The following is a 24,384-nucleotide window of genomic DNA, read 5'->3' as shown; positions in this document are numbered from 1 at the left end:
TCGAGTGGATACTTGACTGGTCATGGCCTGTATGCTACGTTCGTGTACAAAAGCAAAAGGCAAATTAATGATAGTGGCGCTTGCGGCAATGTGGGCACTCTAGAGCACACAGTGTGGGGCTGTGTGCTCTACGGAGGTGCAGCGGATAATGGTCATCAGGCATTAAGGACGGTGGATCACACAGCAGCACTAAGGACGAGTCAGTCTGGCGGATCTCGGGTGACACTGCAGCTGCGGTACCTAGGAAGGACGAAGGAGACTTCACAAGACACTCAACCGCACGGCAGTATGCTGCCATCCCGCCTAGACGAGATTCTCATCAGATGGAGAGAAGCTAACTGAGGTCAGCGACCACTGAATTAAATGATTTTTCAAGGATCTGCCTTGCGCAGGTCCAAGTGATCACGGAAATGTGAATTCTAAGACGTTACAGTGAAATGTCGAATCGCTTGTAAAGTGCTACTGACGCTGTCCCAAGTCCAAACAGTCCAGTAGATAATGCATTATGAGGGCGGATCCAGCAGAAGAAACATATGAACATCTACATTTACATTGAAACTCTGCAAATCACATTTAAATGCCTGACAGAGGGATAATCAAACCACCTCCACAATTCTCTATTATTCCAATCTCGTATAACGCGCGGTAAGAACGAACACCTATATCTTTCCCTTATTTTATCGTGGTGATCGTTTCTCCCTATGTAGGTCGGTGTCAACAAAATATTTTCGCATTCGGAGGAGAAAGTTGGTGACTGGAATTTCGTTAGAAGATTCCGTCGCAACGTAAAACAGTTTAGATGCACTATAAGAAATAATCATATGTACTCCATATATTATACACGCAAACAAAGCTGACACTCTGCGCTGTGACTGATGGGAGTGACTATAAAGGCATTTCCCATTTACTGTCGCTCCCATCAGCCAGCGCGCAGTGTCAACTTTTTTTGCGTGAGTAATACATAACCAGGCCCTGTAGCAGTAAAGTGGTATTATTAGTTGGGTAATTGGTTAAGTTTTTTTTAAAAATTTTAGTAATAGAGAATAATTGTAGTAGATAGCATTTTTTTGTAGAATTAGCATTTTAAAAATATTTGTAAGTACCAGAAACAAGTAATTAACAAGCACATTTATAGCCACCACAAAAATTTGACTGTATGGCCTAAGTTAACTTTCCAGAGAATAGGCTGTAGTATGAAGAACAAATATATTGAGGTGACAAAAGTCATGGACTACCTCCTAATATCGCGACGGATCTCCTTTCCTCTGGTCTAGTGAAGCAACTCGAAGTGGCCTAGACTCAACAAGTCGCTGGAGGTCCCCCGCAGAAATACTGAACCATGCTACCTCTGTACCAACTGAAATCCTGACTCATCTGACCAGGACAAGGTTTTCCAGTGTTCTAGAGTCGTATCTATATGCAATGAGCCCAGTATAGGCACCGCAGGCGATGTCGTGCTCTAAGCAAAGGCACTCGCGTCGGTCGTCTGCTGCCATAGCACATTAATGTCAATTTTCGCCTGTTAGCGCTAACAACTCTGCGCAAACGCCGCTGCTCTCGGTCATTAAGCGAAGGCCTTCAGCCACAGTGTTTCCCTGGTGATAGGTAATGCCACAAGTTTGGTACTCTTGGTACACTGCTGACACTGTGGACCTTGGAATACTGAATTCTCTAACGATTCTCGAAATGGAATGTTCCATGCGTCTAGCTGCAAGTGCCATACCGCGTTCAAAGTCTGGTAACTTCTGTCGTGTGGCCATAATCACGCCGAGCACCTTTTCACATGAATCACTTGAGTGCAAATGACTGCTCCGCCTATGCACTGCTCTTTTATACCTTGGGTACGCGATACTACCGACATCTGTATGTTTGCATATTGCTGTCCCATAACTTTTGTCACTTCAGTGTAAATAAATAAAAAAAAATATTGATTTATGGACCTCGTAATCGGCGGAGACTGCAGGGCCTTTATTTTCTGCGTTATTCAGTTGCTCATTTTTCGTAATCAGCCCCCCCCCCCCCCCCTATCAGCCTACATGTTTTGTTACCAAACTAAAGAAGGAATCTATTACCTGTGCTCCAAGTGACCTATTGTGGCAGTTGTATTTATTGAGTTAGGGACCTACAAATTTATAGGCTGAGTCCATACGGCTCTATAATTTTCTACGATATTCAGCTGCCATTTCTGCTAATCAGACCACGAGTTTGCTTTATTTTTTGTTATAAAACTGTAGAAGGGCTCTACTATGTATTCTTAAAGTGGCATTTTGTGACTACTGTTATTTATCTAACTACGAACTTTGTATAATAGGGGCAGATTATGTGCAGCCCCTATTTTTTGCGGCGTTCGAATGCCACTTTCTTCTGACAGTTAATGAATTAAAAAACTCATAAGATAGGGGCTGAGGCTGTGAGGCCTGTATCTTCTGCATAATTCAGCGGACGGATTCTCCAGTTCAGAGTGATAATCTGGCTTCATTTTTGTTAACAAATTCACCAAGGGGTCTACTACAGGTGCTGCAAGTGACATGTTGCGATGGCTGATATTTATTGAATTATGGAACTCCTAAATTATGGGCCAAGGCCTCTGGAGCAGAATGTTCTGCGGTATTCAAATGACGATTTCTCCTAATCGGCCCACGAGTCTGCCTATAATTTTTGTTACAAAACTAAAGAAAGAGTGCACTATGTATGCTTTAAGCAGCTCGTTGTGACTGCTGGTGTTTATTGAACTGTGGTCCATGTAAGTTACGGGCAGAGTCCGAGCACATATTATTTTCTACGTTATTCAATTGCTGATTTTTTCCTAATCAGCCCGCTTTTCTGGCATAAAGTTTGTTAAAAATTTAAAGAAGGAGTCTACTATGTATGCTTCAAGTGGCATGTTGGGACGTTTGATATTTGAGTAATGGACCTTCTAAGTTGTGGGCTGAGTCCGTATGGCTCTAATTTCCTACGACATTCAGTTGCCAATATCTTCTAATTCACGCACGAGTCTGCCTTCATTTTCGTTACACAATTAAAGAAGGAGTCTATTGCGTATGCTTCAAATAACACAGTGTGGCATCTGAATTATGGAGCTTCTAACATACGAGCTATCTGGATGGCCCTTATTTTCTATGATATTCAGTTGCCGATATCTCCAAATTAGCCCGTCTGACAGGGGGATGGGGAGGGAGGTCAAAAGTGATTGATAAAACTGGCAGGTGGGGGAGGTAAGTGTGACAGGTTGGGTAGGGGATCTTAAATGATCCTGATTCTAATGATACAGGCATAGACAGTCCAAAAACAGGACCAGAATCGGCAAAACAATCATTCTGTATATACACTGAAGGCCATAAACATCGCTACACCAAGGAGGAGTTGTGCGACGTAAACTAAAGTTCGTAGACGTGTTTCTAGATCTGAAAGATGATGTCTATTCTAATTTCACGCCAGTCGGATAAGTGAGAGACTAGTAATCCCGCTGTGAGGATGAAAAATCAGGTTTGCTTTAAGTACACGCTGTAACGGCTGTGGACGTTAGTTAACTTTGAAACTGGACCTGGTGAATTGATATTATTCAAGAATGCCTTTAAGGTGACAAAGGCGCCATTATCAACACATCACCGAGTTTGAACGAGGTTGTGTAATCTACAATACTGCAGAAATACTTGGCAGGAATGAAGCCACTGTACATGATCGCTGGCAGCGGTTGTCACGAGAATGTAGACCGGGCTTCGGACGGCCATGTGGCACTGCCGAGACGGAAGACTATCGTGTTCGGCATATGTGTCTGGCGCATCGCACTGCATCTGCAGCAGCAATTTGAGCAGCAGTTGGCATCACAGTCACACAACGAATTGTTACAATTCGGTTCCTTCAAGACAGCTCCGAGCCAAACGCCCAACAGCGTGCATTTCACTGACACAAAACCACAGCGAGAGCTGATTGGAGGACATGCAGGAGGTGTGTTGTGTTTCCTGGTGAAAGCTGATTCTGCCTCTTTGCCAGTGATGGCCGTTTGTTGGTTAGAGCCGCGCGGGATTAGCCGAGCGGTCTTAAGGCGCTACAGTCATGGACTGTGCGGCTGGTCCCGGTGGAGGTTCGAGTCCTCCCTCTGGCATGGGTGTGTGTGTTTGTACTTAGCATAGTTTAGGATAAGTAGTGTGTAAGCTTAGGGACTGATGACCTTAGCACTGAAGTCCCATAAGCTTTCACACATTATTGAACATTTTTTTGGTTAGAAAGACGATAGCTGAGGCCCTGTGTGTTAGAAATGTTCAAATGCGTGTGAATTCCTAACTTATGCTAAGAACAACACACACGCCCATGCCCGAGGGAGGACTCTAACCTCCGGCGGAGGGGTCCGCGCAATCCGTGACGTGGTGCCTCAAACAGCGCGCCATGTTCGTGTGTTAGACACATTGGACCTACACCTGGTGAGTCTGGGGTGAGGTTTCGTATGACAGCAGGAGTACTCTTGTGGTTATCCCACGCGCCCTGCCTCAAAATTTGTTCTTCAATCTCGTGATTCGCCCTGTAGAGCTTCCATTCATGAACAGCATTCCAGGGGATGTTTTCCAAAAGGATAACGCTCGCTCACATACCACTTTCGTAACCAAACATGTTCTACAGAGTGTCGACATGTTGCTGTGGCCTGCTCGATCACTAGATCTGCCTCCAGTCGAACACATACGACACATCATCGCGAAAGCCCCTGCGTCGTCCATAAACATGATTAACCGTCCCCGTATTGACCGACCAAGTGCAACAGGCATGGAACTTCATCCAACACTCTGACATCCGGCTCATATACAGCACAATGCATGCTCGTTTACGTGTTTGCATTCAAAATACTGGCGGTTACACCGGTTATTAACGTACCAGCATTTCACATTTGCAATGGCTTATTTTGCGCTTACATTAACCTGTGATCTTGCAATGTTAATCACTTAAATATGTTACCTAGAAAAATTTATTCCCAAAATTTCGTTACTCTGCATTAATTATTTTTTGGTGTTGCGATTTTTTTTCCGTTAGTGTAATTCCTGTATTGTAAGAAAACCTTAACTTAAGTTCCACAATATAGCTTTGTTGTAAAGTGAATTTAGGGGCAGATTAATAATCGAAAGGTTGGGACTTCTATGCCCATCTCATGCTAAGATATTTTTTCATCCTTAGAGCAACTGCGGCAACGGATGACCTGCTGAACGCTTGAAAATTTATGATTTATCATGGTAGTGTCAAATTCACGTGCATGAAACTGCATGACCTAGTTCACAGGCAGAATGAAGGCAGGACATACCTCTTCCAAAATCACATGCCTTCGTGTTGTTAATTTTTCGCCAACGTTAAGACATCCAAACAAGCACAGATGTCATCCCTGTGCAGGTGAAATAAATGAAAAGTGCATTTGAACTACACTGGGGTAGTACTTCCGTTAACTTATAGTGAGTTGCGCAGAATTTACCTTGAACTCACGGACGCTTCCAAAGTGTGACGCAATGGCACTCTATTAACCTTACGTAACTGCAGAAAGGGGAAATCCAACGACGTGTATACATAGCAAACCATGACTAATTATGTTTCTTTCACTGTTAGCTGAAAAACGGTAAATACAAAAACACCTTCCAGTTTCAGAACGAACATTTTCAGAGACCCGTAAAATGAGAAATCGTCTATTTTCCTCTGATGCGTGAGAGATTTCATATCAATTTTAACAACATTAGGCTTTGAAAATATCAATTCGTGAAGCCCGAAATGAGTGCCGCACCAGAGTCCAGACCACTCACAGAAGTTTAGGGAATGCTGGTCAAATATGAAGGTCGTTAGTAGCATGAAATTTAATGTCCAGACACTCGTGGATGACACAGGAACTGAAACAGTAGCAAAAGCAGAAAGGCTGAAGTTAGTTTTCAAATGTTCTTTTACATAAAAAGATCAAGGAGTACTTCCCCAGTTTAATTCGCACTCCACTGCAAAAGTGCATGATACAAATATTAGTGTCAGCGATGTTAAGAGACATCTGAAAACACTAAAATTGATAAAGGCTCCTCGGTCCAGCGGAATCCCTGTTGGAATCTATACAGCATCTCAACCTAATATATCGCAGATCCGCCGAGAAAAAATCTGTGCCCAGTGGTTGGAAGAAGGCACAGGTCGCACCCGTCTACACCAGAGGAATATAGGCAGCAGGAATCATCCACAAAAAATCATTAACATCCATCTGTTGTAGAATCTTACCAAAAAAAAATGTTTGAGGTCGAATCTAGCGAGGCATATAGAACAGAATGACCTCTTTCATGTCAACCACCATGGATTCCGAATCAGTCGGTCATGTGAAACACTTCTTTTGCGCCTCCCACATGACAGCCGGAAAACCATGACAAAGCCAATCAAGTAGATGCAACATTTCCTGAGTTGAAAAACATTTGAATCGGTACCACACGACCTTTTTCTGAAGATAGTACAATAATATGGGGTATCAGACGAAATTTGTGACTGGATTGAGAATGCCTTGGCAAGGAGGACGTACATGTTATGCTGGGTACATAGTCATCGATACATGTTCGTCACATGTAGAAATAGCTTTACCGTGCCCTAGGCTAATACTTTGGGAGCCTGGCTATTCGTGTTGTCTATTAAGGACCTGGAAAGCAATATTCATTAAAGCAGATGAAGTTATTTATAATGAAGTACTGTCTGAAGAAAGCTGCATAAATATTCAATAAAGAGAAAATAAAGTTGTGCGCTTCACAGAATGAAAAACATAGTATCATAGGATTAAAATGCCAGTGAGTCACAACTATAATCAATACATACAAATACATGGGTGAAATAATTTGTGGAGATATGAAATGGAATGATCACATCAGTTCGGCTGAGGGTAAAGTAAGTGGTTGACTTCACATCATTTGCAGGATACTGGGAAAACACAGACCCTTTAGAAAGAATATGGCGTATGAGATGAAGTATACCAATACAGACTTCACAAGGAATCGGTAAATCAGGATCTGCAGTCAGGAAGCAGGACACAGTGAACCAGGTATATTTCAAATACGGAACACCATACACAAAAATATAAATAACAATCGTGATTCTTAAACAGTCAAGGTCGTATAACACTTGAACACAGACAATCCAATCTATGAACCAGAGAGAAAACCAGATAACGTTTGCGGGTGTTCGGCTTAGAGTCTGATGATGCGTAGATCACTTGAGCTATTCAGCTGACGCTGACACACAGAAGACCAAAGGTGTGATGAGCTCCCAGACGAAGGCTGGTGTCTAGGTGCGCGGCTAGAGGGACACCCTGCTCTGCCTTAAGGCCGTTGCCCACATTATAAACATGGCAACGGCTGCGCGCACAATGCGAGTGCACACACTGAATCGGCGGCAGGACATTAAGGATCTGGAGCCGACACCATGACTCGCTTACTTCCAAAATGTCCTTTATCCAACAGACATAAATTTCGGTAATTAGTAAAAAACGTATTTAACAATTTCTGTTGTGTGTATAAACTTGAAATTTTTGTGCATGTTTCTTAGTTATCTGTTTTGTTATTAAAAACCATCTTAAAAATAACTTATTTCATAATTTTGTTATAAGTAAAAACTCTTGGATAAGGGACGTTTTGGAACCAAAATATGGAGAAGAGACACTTTGGAAATAAATACTTCGGATAAGAGACAGTTTGAAAAAGACAATAGGGGAAAATTATAAACAGTATTTGTTTGGTAAATGTATATAATTTAATTTTTACGGAAACAATGTCTGTAGGTATTTTTAAAACAACTGAAATTATTTCTGGTTAAGTTAGGGAAACAGATAGGAACATACATTTACCAGAAAATAAGTGAAAAATAACGTTACATTAAACCTACACACATTACAGAAAACAATTTTAAAAGTGCCTTATGGGTAGTCATGTACTTATTTAAATCTGGATTTGTTCTATTAACTGCAGTGAAGTAATTAAAAGACTTTTCATCGCCCATGTGTCCACTGGCGTTTTCATCGTCAGATTGTCCTTCAGGTCTGTTCTGAATTGAATATAAAATTTTTGTAGAAGGCCAGGTCTTCATCTTGAGCCCAGTTTTCCCCAAAGAGAAGAGTCAGAAGCTTGTTGACATCTTTCACTTTTAGCTCTTTTACTGTTACCCGAGGTAGTACTAACAGTAGTTCAAAGTTTTGAACTTTAAATCCAGGTTTGAGTACTTTTTTCGTCTTTCCGAGATTGGTGTTATACAAGGTTCACCTGCAACAAGTACTTCACAGGATGGCACATTGCCTAGTGTTATAATAAATCTTTTAGCAGTAGAAAATTTATAGTGCCCATTTCCAGGCTTCATCTGGTAGTTTTCACATACCTTCTTCCAGCCAAAAATATTACAGCTCTCAGTCATACTGAAAACACTTCCACATTCCTTAAAGGTTTTCAGTGTATTTCTCAGGCTTAATAATAGTGTCCTAATTTTGAACTTCCTTCTCAATTCTGCCAAATACACGCTCAGGCAGCATATATGAATCGCCTGGTACAGGGAATACTAAAAAAGTCTAATATTTAGCGGCGTTTCATTTACCAACCAGAATTGAAGCATAATCATTATTGAACTGTTCCGGTTTTGTCCTCCACAACCGTCCACAAAAAACCTTACAGTGGTCACTCCCTCCAAGAAAGGATTTTTAGCCTATGAAAAATTGCTGATGCAATTTCATTCGAATCTTCTTTGAAGTCCGATTCTGTCCAGTGATATATAACATGGTCTTTTGTCTGCTTATCTTTAGATGTATTTAGATGTACCTTGGCAGATAGTAAAGTTAAATAAATAGAACTGTCGTCTTTAGTAAGCTGTCTGGTCAGGGATTTTGAGTAAAAACCAAATTCTTTTGGCAGTCAAAGGATAGGGTGGTTTCATTTTCAGTTTTAAGTAAATTAAAGAATGCTTCTGCCCTCTTTTTATGGAGATTGAAATCAGTTTCCACCGATTTATCCCCATTGCCTGATTTTAACTGAAACTGGATGCATTTGGAGCACTTGTCCACAGCAGGAGAGCCAAAGCTTAAATTATAATCTTTGACAAATATTTCATAAAAATATGAATATGGAACTTGAAGACCACTTTCTACTCTTGAATTGTAAGCCTTGTGAAACTTACTTATTGAAAGATGGCTCGAAAAATACTGTCTTGTTATTCTGGTGTTTCTACAATAATGTTTTTCAAGTGAGTAGAGGCTCTATGAATGACTTTACAGAACACCTTTTAGCCTCAAACAGCTTACACTTTTGGTCTCTTCCTCTATTCTCTACAGCTAAATTTCTGGAGTAGAAATGTCTCTCACAAACTCGTTGAGCTCTTTTCTCACTAACACCAAGTATGCCACAAAAGGATTTCTTACATACCCGAACCAAAGAAGTGTTTCCAGATATGGTATGTGGGATTAGAGAACGATTCCAATTTTCAATTATTTGTATCCGTTATCTTCATTAGTTCTCCATTTAGGTGTTTCACTCACAATATATTTAAGTATATAGTTATACTGCTCAATTATATTCTTAGAAGAATAAAAGCCTCCATGAAACTCAAGAACATCTTGCATTATGAGCCGATTACACTTAAAAACTTGATCAGAATGAAGGCACTGTGGTAGTCTTGGCAAAGTCTTTGATATGTAGAGCTTCCGGTTCTCTATTGTCTTTTTCCATTTACCTGGATCCTTTATACGTTTCCTTCCTTTGTTCTTCTGAGTCGCGTGGGATTAGCCGAGCAGTCGAGGGCGCTGCAGTCATGGACTGTGTGGCTGGTCCTGTTAAGTAGTGTGTAAGCTTAGGGACTGATGACCTTAGCAGTTAAGTCCCATAAGATTTCACACACATTTGAACATTTTGTTCTTCTGACATTGAGTTAGCTTTGGTCCCTCCATAACCTGTTGTTCAGTAGTTTGAGGTTGTAGTTCCTCCATAGATTAACCACAAAGTTTATCAACTTTTAGGCCTATAACACTGCCTGTACAGTACACTTTTAAAACGAGAAGCGCACTTTAAACTCAGAAGAACACTTAAAAACAGCCTAATTTTAATTATTGGTAAGAATTTTGACTTTAAGAACTAGCAGAAACACCATGGTGAACACACAAAAGAAGCACCAACTTCAAAATAAACGAAAAACATAACCTATCGTCAACGGTAAACAAAACTTAGCTTCAGCTAACCGCAAATTCTACCACAACACATTTCACTGGAAAAGTACCCTACATAATGCTTTTAAATTACCCAATTCCTTAAAATGGTTGGTAGCTGCACTGTGTGTAAGGGTCAATTTTGAAAAAAAAATTACACTGCTTAGAAAAAGGCAAACCATATAGGTCGTTTTGTTACAAAAATTAACAGTAGATGAGTTGGCCATGTTGGATTGGATAAGGAACATGCTGAAATTAAATAGGCATATCTCAGGATTTTATTATTAAATTGTAATGGTTTAAAGGACGTTTTGAACGAAAATCTGTAGTTTAATATGATTTAAGAAAATTTGATGAATGCTATGGTAACAATAATTCAATTTCCACAAAACTGCATAAAGGACATTTTGGAAATGAGTGACTCACATGAGACACTCGTGCAACCCATCATAGAATATTCTTAAAGTTTGGGGGGATCCATAACAAATAGGATTAACAGCAGATGTACACTATCTGGTCACATTAATGTGACCAACTGTTAAAACCCTGAAAACCACCTTCTCCAATGCGGACCAATGTGAGACTTTGAGGAAGGCAGTCTCTGAAGTTTTAGAAGGTATCGACGGGGGTGTGAAGCCATGCCGACTGCATTGCTGTGGCCAGGTGGGTTAAGGACCCACAGCGCGAACAGCCTGATTGAGACTCGCGACTGAGTTTAAATCCGATGAGCTTGGTGGACAGGATAGTACGATAAGCGCATCCTGGCGATCTTTGGACAATGCACACGCACTGCAAGCTTTTTGACATGTTGGATTGTTATGCTGGTAGAAGCTATTGTGCCGAGGGAAAAGAAAGAAAACTGCGTAGAGGGGTGGATATGGTCCCCAAGAATAGCTGATACTTATGTTGATTCATCGTGCCTTTAGAATGACGAGATCATCCAGGGAATGTCACGAAAACATTCCCCAGACTAATTCGCTCTCCTTGTTTGCTTTCACTCGTTTCACGCCGTACATCGGCTATCTGGCCGATGAAGCGTAAAACGTGATTCGTCTGAAAAGACAACCTGCTGCCCTTCAGTGGACACCCAGTTGCAGCATTGGCGTACAAATTCCAATCTTCGTCGCTGATGAGCGGCAGACAGTACAGGTGCATGAACCAGGAGCCTGCTGCGGAGGCCCATATAGAGCAAGGTTTTCTGAAGGCTTGTTGAGGAGACTGATCTGGGCGATCAGTTGCTCAACAGTTGCATGTATGTTCTCCCGCACACATCTTTGCAGCCGTCGTGTACTTCTGTCATCGATGGGCAGTGTTGCACTACAGTTGGGCAGTGTTGAACTACAGTTGCTTCGGCATCAGTTTTCGGTAGCGCCGTTTTACCATGCACGGTATACTTTAACCAGAGCCCCGTGCGAACATTTTACAAACTTAGTCCTTTCGTAAACATGGTGATAAAGCCAATGTCTGTGTAATTTTGGCCATTAGATAAATCGCTCCGTTTCCGCATTACGACAACGACTGCACTGTTTTCCACCCCTCCCCCTCTCCCACCCCACCACCGACACGCTTTATATACCCTCCACTGCTTGTGCTGCCACCTGTCGTCAGTGAGAGGTGGTTGCACGTTGTCGAACATACACAGTGATCACATTAATGTATAAAAGTATGGGCAACGCGAATGGTCACAGGTTTATTTAACTCACAGGAGAGCGTCACGAAAATACTGACACCCTGAACAGGCAGATGCTTGAAGATAGATGTAAACTAGCCCGCGAAACCCTACTTACAAAGCTTAAAGTACCGGTTTTAAATGGGGACTCTAGGAATGTGCTGCAATCTATTTTCATGAAAACACTAATCGCGCATACTACACTCGAATTAATTTTTTTCCAACATGCGGGCGTTGGTCCCGGTATAGCTCCAGGTTTGTTCTATCGCTGCTATGCCGGGTTTGTCAAAAGAATTCATTGTGCCTGAGTGCATCTTTATTATAGACTCTTCCTCGCACATAAGAAAATCCACACCCATATTTCACTTAGGTTTGTCAGATGTTGGCCAAGTTATGGGATTACAGTTACATGGAATATTCGTGTGCATTGGTTTTGGGTCCACATATACACTCCTCCTCAAAACAGAACTTGGCCCACTTAGATCTCATGATTAGTCCCAGAGATATAATTCGATTGTTGAATCCATGAAGTCGAGAATCGTTGGTTCAATTCGCGTGTGTACAGTTCGCGATATACACTCCTGGACATTGAAATAAGAACACCGTGAATTCATTGTCCCAGGAAGGGGAAACTTTATTGACACATTCCTGGGGTCAGATACATCACATGATCACACTGACAGAACCACAGGCACATAGACACAGGCAACAGAGCATGCTCAATGTCGGCACTAGTACAGTGTATATCCACCTTTCGCAGCAATGCAGGCTGCTATTCTCCCATGGAGACGATCGTAGAGATGCTGGATGTAGTCCTGTGGAACGGCTTGCCATGCCATTTCCACCTGGCGCCTCAGTTGGACCAGCGTTCGTGCTGGACGTGCAGACCGCGTGAGACGACGCTTCATCCAGTCCCAAACATGCTCAATGGGGAACAGATCCGGAGATCTTGCTGGCCAGGGTAGTTGACTTACACCTTCTAGAGCACGGTGGGTGGCACGGGATACATGCGGACGTGTATTGTCCTGTTGGAACAGCAAGTTCCCTTGCCGGTCTAGGAATGGTAGAACGATGGGTTCGATGACGGTTTGGATGTACCGTGCACTATTCAGTGTCCCCTCGACGATCACCAGAGGTGTACGGCCAGTGTAGGAGATCGCTCCCCACACCATGATGCTGGGTGTTGGCCCTGTGTGCCTCGGTCGTATGCAGTCCTGATTGTGGTGCTCACCTGCACGGCGCCAAACACGCATACGACCATCATTGGCACCAAGGCAGAAGCGACTCTCATCGCTGAAGACGACACGTCTCCATTCGTCCCTCCATTCACGCCTGTCGCGACACCACTGGAGGCGGGCTGCACGATGTTGGGGCGTGAGCGGAAGACGGGCTAACGGTGTGCGGGACCGTAGCCCAGCTTCATGGAGACGGTTGCGAATGGTCCTCGCCGATACCCCAGGAGCAACAGTGTCCCTAATTTGCTGGGAAGTGGCGGTGCGGTCCCCTACGGCACTGCGTAGGATCCTACGGTCTTGGCGTGCATCCGTGCGTCGTTGCGGTCCGGTCCCAGGTCGACGGCCACGTGCACCTTCCGCCGACCATTGGCGACAACATCGATGTACTGTGGAGACCTCACGCCCCACGTGTTGAGCAATTCGGCGGTACGTCCACCCGGCCTCCCGCATGCCCACTATACGCCCTCGCTCAAAGTCCGTCAACTGCACATACGGTTCACGTCCACGCTGTGGCGGCATGCTACCAGTGTTAAAGACTGCGATGGAGCTCCGTATGCCACGGCAAACTGGCTGACACTGACGGCGGCGGTGCACAAATGCTGCGCAGCTAGCGCCATTCGACGGCCAACACCGCGGTTCCTGGTGTGTCCGCTGTGCCGTGCGTGTGATCATTGCTTGTACAGCCCTCTCGCAGTGTCCGGAGCAAGTATGGTGGGTCTGACACACCGGTGTCAATGTGTTCTTTTTTCCATTTCCAGGAGTGTACATCGACCAAGGAGGTCACAATGATGATGGCAGAAACTTACTGTTATGTCTGCGTAAGCAGAAGAAACTAACGAGCAAAGTCCGTAAACAATTTATTGGACTGTTCAATTAACCAAAACAAATTCTCCAAGTATAACACCAACACAAAACAGTGATCCGTCTTCGAATCACAACTACATACAAGAATCATATAGAAAACAACTGAAATAATTTCCTACTAGTCTCCGCCAGAGAATTCTCGGATGTAGCAAGCCTAATACAGAGATCAGCGAGAAGATCCAAGCGGGGTTGCTGGGGCGGCAGCTATCCACGTCTGCTGGCGGTCGATGAACTGCCGATGAGCGGCCGAGCGCCGGCCTTTATACCGCTTCGGCGGATGAGTACCTCAGAACTATTTTCCATCGCGTGCTTTGACGTGTGAAAATAGTTCCGGGATCTGCAGCGACCTCTTACTTATGTTTATGTGGGCCGGTAGTGGCCCCTGGTGGCCGCTGGTGTCTTTCCTGTGGTGTTGTTGTAGTTGTTGTTGTGGCCGTTCATCAATATTGGCTGTCGGTTGTGTAGTGCTTCGGTGTGCCTGCGATGTTGGCAACCCGTGACTTCAGGCTGTCAGTTTGGTTGCTGATACTCTAGGCGCCGTGATGTCTGGTGGAGAAGGCCACAGCATTTACATTTCCCCTCTTTAAAATGAGACATAGGTCACAGTGTTTATGTTAAGCCGAGTTATCAAATTTTGAAGTTTCCTAGACAGAAAATGTTGGTTAGGGCATGTATGACTCCCCCCACGCCGGTCATAGTCTTTATAGACCTTTTCACGCCAAACTATTAAAACAGTACTCCCTTGTTCTTAGCGATCCCTATATCGATAGCCATTAAATTCACCGCTACTTCCCTTCCCTTTTAAAACCTCAGTCTATTCAATTAGGATAGGCGTTGAATCTCAGACCCACAGTTTACTTGGAGTCACAGTGCGTTTCCATTAATCTAGTAGCTAGATGTGTCAGTGTTACACACTCGTATGGATATACCATATTAAAACGGGGAAAGCATTTCCTTTTTAATGGCCTCAGCACACTGAAAATTAGATCGTAACAATCAGTCACTATTTGTACAACGACCAGTTACCCCTCAAATGTGCTGCTTGTAGGTCCTTTACTTCAAGAATAAAATGTATAACCGGCAGATAGCATAATAATATATCGTTACTCAATCCTTATAAGTGATACTACCTCAAGATACCTCCTAAAATTTCTGGAGTCTTTGCTGCAGAAGTGTGTCTTTCTACTCTTCGTTTTCAGCTTTCACAATAACAAAAATATTCCAAGATTACGATTTTCTGGTGGAAAAAATTTCATAGTTAGCTACAATTACTGTAATCAGTATTTTTCCAAGCCAATTTCAGGGACGGGTCTTGTCCATAGTAAATGCAAAGAGGAGTACGTGCTGTGCAAGAGATTCCCGCTATGTTGACAACAACTCACCTGATACCGACATTCCGGTTCATTTTTTCTCATCTGTTTACCATATACATCTACAAAAATACTTGACTACACTTAAAGTTCTGGCTCACTTGCTCTGTTCTCAGTCACTGACAACATAGCAACACAGTAAGACAAAAAAAAAAACAAGACACTCCATGAAAGAATTGTCCGAATGTGGCGGAAATCGGTAGATGTGATGTACATGTACAGATAAACGAATGATTATAAGTTCATAAAGAATTGGATGATTTATTCAAGAGAAAGAACATTACAAATTGAGCAGGTTAATGAAGCACTGGTCCACCTCTGGGCCTTATGCAAACTCTTATTTGGCTTGGCATTGATTGATAAAGTTGTTGGATGTCCTCGTGAGGGATATCGTGCCAAATTCTGACCAATTGGTGCCTTAGATCGTCAAAATCCCAAGATTGTCGGAGGGGCGTATCCATAATGCCCCAAATATGCTCTGTTGGTGGAGACGCGGTGAACTTACTGGCCAAGGGTTTGGCAAGCACGAAGACAAGCAGTAGAAACTCTCGCCGTGTGCGGGCGTTATCTTGCTGAAATGTAAGCCCAGGACGGCCCACGAAGGGCAACAAAACGCGGCGTAGAATATCGTGGAAGTACCGCTGTGCTGTTAGGGTGGCTTGGATGACGACCAAATGGATCCTACTATGAAAAGAAATGGCACACCAAATCATCACTTCTGGTTGTTGAGTCATATTGTGGACGACGGTCAGATTGGTATCCCACCACTGTCCTGGGAGAATTCAGACACGTCTTCGCTGGCCATTGGGGTTCATTTCGAAGCGGTACTCATTACTGAAGACAATCTACTCGTCAGTGAGAGTCTAGAGACGCCACAGACTGCAGTGGAATACCAGCCTGACTCTCGCCAGCCATATGGCTCGACAAATAGGAGTGATGGTCTGGAGTGGCATTTCTTTTCATAGTAGGACGTCTTTGGTTGTCATACGCGGCCGCCCATGCTGGGCTTACATTTCAGCAAGACAATGCCCTACCACACATGGCGAGAGTTAGTACTGCTTGCCTCACCCTACATTAGCCAGCAAGGCCGCTGGATTTCTCCCCAAATGAGAACGTTTGTAGCATTATGGCCAGGGCCCTTCAACAATCTTGGGATTTTGACGATCTAACACACCAGTTGAACAGAATTTGGCACGATATCCCACAAGAGGACATTCAACAACACTATCAATCAATGCCAAACCGAATAACTGCTTGTATAAGGGCCAGAGGTGGACCAACGCATTACTGAGTTGCTCAATTTACGAAGCTCTTTCTCTTGAATAAATCAACCAATTGTAATCATTTGTTTGTCTGTACATGTACATCACATATACCGATTTCCGTCCAAGTCGTATAACTCTTTCGTGATGTGTCTTTTTTTGCCTTGGAGTGTATAAACTTATCTAAGTACGTACACTTTAGTAACAGATGTTGGTGAATCACGAGGGTCACTCACATGAATAGAGACCATAGCACTGCAAATATACTTCTGTATGTAGAGAATCTGTATAACTATACTGTGAGCAATAACTCGACAGTTACTCTTGTTTTGATGCTTGCGGCTGTTCCGGCGATGGCTAGTCCCATGTAGAAGTAGAAAGTGACGGTAGTTATGAGACAGTGGAGGCATCTGAAATTTGCTTACAGTGCTGCAGTGTAACCTGTACGACTGTGTGAACTTCAAGTGAGCCCATCAGACCACACATAGGTGAATTAGCATGTGAGGTGTGTGAACTGTCGCTCAACCAAGAAGTTTTACCAACTTTTGATAAGATGTTCAGTGACCTAATGAAGCAAACAGACAACTTCATTGTAAAGAAACTGCTGGAAACCGTGAGCTTTGGCTTTGTTCATTCCATTTCATGCAATATTGAACTATATAAAGTGTTCAAAAAGTGGCGCTAAAACAATTAATGGACAGTATTTACAGGGAATACACGACGTTAATTCAATGAGATTCGTTTGCGACATTAGGCATAACGTCAATATGTGAATGGATATTGATGTGTTATAAACAGAGAGTCCGACTTAAAAAACACCCATTCGAAGCGCCCATAGAGGAAAACACTTAGTTTCCTATTGCCTGTTAGCGAATTCTTGTTGATGATAAATTAGCTTGTGATCTTTTGCATTTTTCGTGATTTCATCTCATTGTCAATGGTCTAAATGATATAGATGCTTATAAGTGGTAGGTCTGTGGTTATTACTGGAAAGACTTACCGTTAAATAGTATCGTTGGCAGGAATGTACAGCGTTATCCAGGTACAGGCCGGCACCAAACTTTGACCGCTGATGGGATCTGCAAATAAAATAATGAATGAGAATCTGTCATCGTTCGAAGATGGTACGTTTACTGAAGAAGCATGATGGATTTAGTGTCTTGAGGTGATTTTCGTTTCAGTTTTACGAGAATTCTTGTATGAAGATTTTCCTGGTCTGCTTCTAAATTGTATCAAAATAACGCATTCTAATGTTTTTGTACATTACAATTTTTCTGTTTAAGGTATCACAATCAGGTACATGCCATCTCTAAATAACAGTGGTTTTGTATAACATCTTTCCTATGCGACGTGGGTCACTTGCGCCTCATTTCCGTGTAACCATCATGCACAAGCACCAGACCAGCTTAAACCACGTGCAAGTATCAATATACAGTGACGAGACAAAAGTCATGGGATGGGATGGTGGTATGCACATATACATATGGTACACTACTGGCCATTAAAATTTGATACAACAAGAAGAAATGCAGATAATAAACGGGTATTCATTGGACAAATATATTATACTAGAACTGACATGTGATTACATTTTCACGCAGTTTGGGTGCATAGATCCTGAGAAATCAGTAGCCAGAACAACCACCTCTGGCCGTAATAACGGCCTAGATACGCTTGGATGGCGTGTACAGCAAACAAAGCTTGGATGGCGTGTACAGGTAAAACTGCCCATGCAGCTTCAGTACGATACCACAGTTCATCAAGAGTACTTACTGGCGTATTTAGACGAGCCAGTTGCTCAGCCACCATTGAACAGACGTGAGAGATCTGGAGAATGTGTTGGCCAGGGCAGCAGACGAACATTTTCTGCGTCCAGAAAGGCCCACACAGGACCTGCAACATGCGGTCGTGCATTATCCTGCTGAAATGTAGGGTTTCGCAGGGATCGAATGAAGGGTAAAGCCACGAGTCGTAATACATCTGAAATGTAACGTCCACTGTTCAAAGTGCCGTCAATGCCAACAAGAGGTGATCGAGACGTGTAACCAGTGGCACCCCATACCATCACGCCGGATGATACGCCAGTATGGCGATGACGAATACACGCTTCCCATGTGCGTTCACCGCGATGTCGTCAAACACGGATGCGACCATCATGATGCTGTAAACAGAACCTGGATTCATCCGAAAATATGAGGTTTTGACATTCGTCCACCCAGGTTCGCTGTTGTGTACACCATCGCAGGCGCTCCTGTCTGTGATGCAGCATCAAGGGTAACCGCAGCCATGGTCTCCGAGCTGATCGTCCATGCTGCTGCAAACGTCGTCCAACTGTTCGTACAGATGGTTTTTGTCTTGCTAACGTCCCTATCTGTTGACTCAGGGATCGAGCCGTGGCTGCACGATGCGTTACAGCCATGCAGATAAGATGCCTGTCATCTCGACTACTAGTGATACGAGGCCGTTGGGATCCAGCACGGCGTTCCGTATTACCCTCCTGAACCCACCGATTCCATATTCTGCTAACAATCATTGGATTTCAACCAACGCGAGCAGCAATGTCGCGATACGATAAACCGCAATCGCGATAGTCCACAATCCGACCTTTATCAAAGCCGGAAACGTGATGGTACGCATTTCTCCTCCTTACACGAGGCATCACAACAACGTTTCACAGGCAACGCCGGTCAGCTGCTGTTTGTGTATGAGAAATGGGTTGGAAACTTTCCTCATGTCAGCACGTTGTAGGTGTCGCCACCGGTGCCAACCTTGTGTGAATGCTCTGAAAAGCTTATCATTTGAATATCAAAGCATCTTCTTCCTGTCGGTCAAATTTCGCGTCTGTAGCACATCTTCGTGGTGTAGCAATTTTAATGGCCAGTAGTGCAGTAGCATCGCGTACTGAAGGTACGAGTATAAAAGGGCAGTGCTTTGGCGGAGCTGTCATTTGTACTCAGGTGACTCATGTGAAAAGGTGCCCGACAAAATTATGGGCGTACTTGCAGCTAACGACATAGGACATTCCATTTCGGAAATCGTTAGGGAATTCAATATTCCGAGGTCCACAGTGTCAAGAGTGTGCGAGAACACCAAATTACAGGCATTATCTCTGACCACGGACAACTCAGTGACCGACAGTCTTCACTTAACAACCGAGGACAGCGGCGTTTGCGTATAGTTGTCAGTGCTGACAGACTGGCAAACCTGCGTGAAATAAACGCAAGAAATCTGTGATGGACGTACGACGAAGGTATCCGATCGAACAGTGCGGCGAAATCTGGCGTTAAAGGTCTGTGGCAGCAGATAACTGACACGAGTGCTTTTGCTAACTGCCCGACATCGCCTACAGCGCCGCTCCTGGACTTGTGACCATATCGGTTGGAACATTGAGTGTGGCGCAGATCCTACAAAGCTATAGACCCAAGTTATCCACAAGGCACTATGTACGCTGGTGGTGGATCCATAATGGTGTGAGTTATGTTTCCATGAAATGGACTGGATCCTCTGATCCAACTGAACAGATCATTGAGTGCAAATGGTTATGTTCGTCTACTTATTTGCAACCATCTGCTATGGAATTTTTATGGATGGCAACACACCTTGTCACCGGGCCACAATGGTTTGCGATTGGTTTGAAGACCATTCCAGACAGCTGATGTGAATGATTTGGCCATCCAGATCGCCGGACATGAATCCCATCAATCATTTTTGGGACATAATCGAAAGGTCATTTCCTGCACAAAATTCTGTACCGGCAACATTTTCGCAATTATAGACGGCTATAGAGGGAGCATGGCTCAATATTTCTGCGGGGGACTTCCAAGGACGTGTTGAGTCCGTGCCACGTCGAGTTGCTGCACTACGCACCGGCAAAAGGAGGTCCGACACGATATTAGGAGGTATCTAGTGACTTTTGTCACCTCAGTGTAAAACTTACGTACGTAAAACCATTATTCATCTTGAGAAGATGCATGATACCTAGTTTTCATCAGTTCCTTGCGCAAATAACAGACGTGATTGCAGTATGTATTCCAATAACTGAAATTAAGTAATACTAACATAAGCACGAAATTTATCTGTTCAAAGGGCGTTGCGAGTTAATGTCACGGAAACGACGAGGTCATTAGAGACGAGGCACAAACACGAAATGAAAAAGCATATCCCGCATCTCGTGGTCGTGCGTTCTCGCTTCCCAAGCCCGGGCTCCCGGGTTCGATTCCCGGAGGGGTCAGGGATTTTTTTCTGCCTCGTGATGGCTGGCTGTTGTGTAATGTCCTTAGGTTAGTTAGGTTTAAGTAGTTCTAAGTTCTAGGGGACTGATGACCATAGATGTTAAGTCCCATAGTGCTCAGAGCCATTTGAACCCCTTTTTTTTTTTTTTTTTTTTTTTTTTTTTTTTTTTTTTTTTTTTTTAAAGCATAAGAAAGGAATGTTCAGATGTTCAAATGTGTGTGAAATCTTATGGGACTTAACAGCTAAGGTCATCAGTCCCTGAGCTTACACACTACTTAACCTAAATTATCCTAAGGACAAACACACACACACACACACACACACACACCCATGCCCGAGGGAGGACTCGAACGTCCGCCGGGACCAGCCGCACAGTCCATGACTGCAGCGCCTTAGACCGCTCGACTAATTAAGAAAGGAAATCGGCCGTGTCCATTTTAAAGGAAGCATTAAGTCATTTACCTCAGTCAATTTGAGGAAACCGTGGGACCGACCGCGCGACCGCTATGGTCGCAGGTTCGAATCCTGCCTCGGGCATGGTTGTGTGTGATGTCCTTGGCTTAGTTAGGTTTAAGTAGTTCTGAGTTCTAGGGAACTGATGACCTCAGATGTTAAGTCCCATGGTGCTCAGAGCCATTTGAACCATTTTAAACCGTGGGAAACCTAAATCTAGGTGCCCCGATGGGTATTTGAACCGCGTCTTTAAAAGAGCGCCACTCCACCCTGATAGCTCACTGACAAGCGATTGGATCGTAATGAGAGAAACTGCGTCACCAGTTAGAGTATGGCTGATACCAACTACCTGCAACAGCGAAGAAAGGCTTCTAGAACAATTACCACTCCAACTGTTCTGTGAAGCAAAGGAGATTCGAGACGCTGTTAGATGGCTGGCCGTGACTGTAGCTGATCATTGTAGGGTCACAGATGATTCTAGTTAATGTACAGTGCTATGTAGTAGACAGGAATCGTTGTTTTCTGAGGTTTTACAGATGATTTGGAAAGATATCGAGAGGAGAATAGCGAATTATTTGTAGGATGCTCAACAAAACATCCGACTGTACGCTCTGGGATCAGAGTTGGTTCTTGTTCGTTACGTAGGTGACCAAGACATCATTTCGTGTCCCTCTTTCACCACTGTATATCGGTACATCGTGATGATAATGTATTTGGAGCACGTCTATGTGTATTTTAGACGAGTATTTGCGAGTAGCGTTTTCGTGTCGATAAACAGCAATGTGCACGTGTCGGGGTCATTGAAGAATTTTACCGTAAATTTATAGGAATCGATATTGGAGTAGTTGTTACTCATAAATTATTTTCAGTCTTAGGACTAACGTACGAAGGCGTGCTGAAACGTAATGCCTCCGAGCTGTTTATGTGAAAACTCTTAAAGCTTTATAAATAAAACAAAGGTCATCAGAATTCTTCATGACTGTATATTGGCAGCCCTTTGCCGAACTTTAGCGTGTAACATGGCGGTGTGTTACGTAACCGTGTCGGTGCGTGAGAAACAGCGTGCTGTAATGGGGTTTCGAATTTGAAAGAGTTTGTACACACATGGAGCACCATCTCCTTCAGCGTGACAATGCCAGACCACACACGAGCGTTGCTACATCTGCAACAATCCGACGCTTTGGTTTCACTGTCATCGATCAGCCTCCATACAGTCCCGTCTTGACCCCATCCGATTTTCTTCTGTTCCCAAAACTTAAAGAACACCTTCGAGGACTTAACTTTGATACTGATCAAGCGGTGCAAGTAGAAGTGAGGTTGTGACTCCGTCAACAAAGTCAAACATTCTACAGTGACGGTAACAACAAACTGGTCTTTCGCTGGGAGAAATGTGTTCGTCACCAGAGTGACTATGCTGAGAAATATATTGTAGACAAGAAGAATAAAGATGTAGAGCGTTAACAATGCTTGTTTTATTAAATTAGCATTAAGAGTTTTCACATAAATAATTCGGAGGCATTACTTTGCAGCACGCCCTCGTACCTAAACTGGCCCAATGCTCTCTAGAACGGAAGGTGCCCTTAGCACCGAGGAAACAAATTGGGCAACATATTCTTCCTGTATGACTAGAACCTAGCAAATGCGAACATAGTACACTGAGGCGACAGAAGTCACGAGACACCTCCTAACACAGTGTCGGAACTCATTTTGCTCGGCGTAGTGCAGCAACTCGACGTGGCATGGATTCAACAAGTCGTTGGAAGTTCCTACAGAAATACCTCTTCAGCAGTCCATAATTACAAAAGTGTTGCCAGTGTAGGATTTTGTGCTCGAACTGATCTCTCGATTATGTCCCATAAATATTCGATGTGAGTCATGTCGGGCGATCAGGGTGGCCAAACCTATCAAGGACAATTGTGGCCTGGTGATACGGTGCATTGTCATCCATAAAATTTCCATGGAAAATGACTTCCAAGTAGCCGAACATAACCATTTCCAGTCAATGATCGGTTCAACTGGATCAGAGGACCCTGTTCATTCCATGTAAACACAACCCACACAATTATGGAGTCACCACCAACTTTCAAAGTGTCTCGTTGACAACTTGAGTCCACGGATTCGTCGGGTCCGAGGCACGCTCAAACCTTACCATCAGCTCTTATCAACTGAAAACAGGACTCGTCTGACCAGGTCACAGTTTTCCAGTCGTCTAGGTTCCAAACAATATGTTCACGAGCCCACGAGAGTCGCTGCAGGCAACGTCGTGCTGTTAGCAAAGGCACTTCTGTCGGTCGTCTGCTGCCAGAGCCTATTAACGACAGATTTCATGGCAGTGTACTAACGTAAACGTTCGTCATACCTTTCGCGTTAATTTCTGCGTTTATATCACGCAGTGTTGTTTGTCTGTTAGCACTGACAACTCTACGTAAACACCTCTGCTCTCGGTCATTAAGTGACTACAGTCGGTCACTGCGTTGTTCGTGGTTAGAGGACTCACTCTTTGACTCTATGGATCTCGGAACATCAAACTCCGTAACGAATTGGAATTTCTAGCTCCAACTACTATTCTGGGTTCAGCGTCTATTAATTCCCGTCGTACGGGCATAAACACGTCGAAACCTTATCGCATGAATCAAATGTGTGAAATCTTATGGGACTTAATTGCTAAGGCCATCAGTCCCTAAGCTTATACACTACGTAACCTAAATTATCCTAAGGACGAACACACAAACAAATGCCCGAGGGAGGATTCGAACCTCGCATGAATCATCTGAGTACAAATGACAGCTCCGCCAGTGCACTGAGGGTGTATACCTTTTGTACGCGATACTACCGCCATCTGTATATGTGCAAATTGCTGTCACATGACTTTTGTCATCTGAGCGTATTTAGTGATTTTGTAACCAATAGTTGCTTCAGAAGGCGAAATAGACAGGTACATCATCCAACGCCATTAGATGCAACTTCCACTGTGACTGGAACAGACGAATCGCCAACTCTTTGGAGGAAGAACGAGAAGGCAACTGTGGGATCAAATAATTGAATGAGGTGTTTGTTAGCAGGAGGAAGCCTTAAGGCGGGCAACCTCCAGCAGGTCCGTCCTTAGTAAATTACATTACTTTTGGTTTCGTGACTG

General features: G+C 43.6%; 1 protein-coding gene across 1 annotated transcript in view; it reads right to left on the bottom strand.

Annotated features, from left to right (window-relative positions):
* LOC126297555 (protein Malvolio) overlaps positions 1-24,384 on the bottom strand; it is a 330,588-nt gene that overhangs the window by 232,789 nt on the left and 73,415 nt on the right. Inside the window, exon 2 of the mRNA XM_049988485.1 lies at positions 17,563-17,641. The gene's annotated coding sequence lies outside the window, so the exon portion shown is untranslated. The remainder of the gene's footprint in view (positions 1-17,562; positions 17,642-24,384) is intronic.

Source organism: Schistocerca gregaria, chromosome X (assembly GCF_023897955.1).
Source record: "Schistocerca gregaria isolate iqSchGreg1 chromosome X, iqSchGreg1.2, whole genome shotgun sequence".
In the NCBI taxonomy this organism is placed as follows: domain Eukaryota; kingdom Metazoa; phylum Arthropoda; class Insecta; order Orthoptera; family Acrididae; genus Schistocerca; species Schistocerca gregaria.
This window is presented reverse-complemented; position numbering and strand designations above follow the sequence as displayed.